Source organism: Penaeus monodon, chromosome 29 (genome assembly GCF_015228065.2).
Source record: "Penaeus monodon isolate SGIC_2016 chromosome 29, NSTDA_Pmon_1, whole genome shotgun sequence".
Lineage (NCBI taxonomy): Eukaryota > Metazoa > Arthropoda > Malacostraca > Decapoda > Penaeidae > Penaeus > Penaeus monodon.
In genome coordinates this window covers 31,335,493-31,336,121 of record NC_051414.1, presented here as the reverse complement: position 1 = coordinate 31,336,121, position 629 = coordinate 31,335,493, and positions in this window count along the sequence as shown.

Here is a 629-nt window from a genome sequence, read left to right as displayed (position 1 = left end):
GAAAGGGAGATCAAAGGAGATGAAAACAAAAGTAACACCAGTAATAATATAATATGAAACACAAGTAATAACAGTTACAGTATAGAAATAAAGCTTGACTCTAACATAATTCCTTCACTGCTTCCTTCTAAACAGACAAGTGTAAAACTACTTACATAACAAACTCACGTTGCACGCGTATTGACAAAAGGCGAAGAATTTATTGCTGATGAATTGCACTTTCAAAATCTACAAGGCATGGAATTTCCAATCAAAGCGAAGGTTATAATCGACAGTCTTATAATGAAAGCTTTTCGGGAGGAGAATACATTAGAGAACATTGTCATAATAAATGTACGAATAAGTTCATAGATAAAGTAATACATATAACAGATAAGTAGAATTAGTGAAGACTGATAATCGTTGACAGATGGACTGATAGATACAAACTCACTTACAAACACATACGAATTTATACTTACATGTCTGCACGTGAAAACCAAACCGTAAATGAAACCACACAAGTCTATCCCCACACAACGCATCCACCCAATCATTAATCCCCGTAATATCATTCAGCCCACGTCTTGAATACAAGCCTCCGTTGCCTTACTCAAGCAATGCAAATCAGTTCAGTGTCCTTGATATTT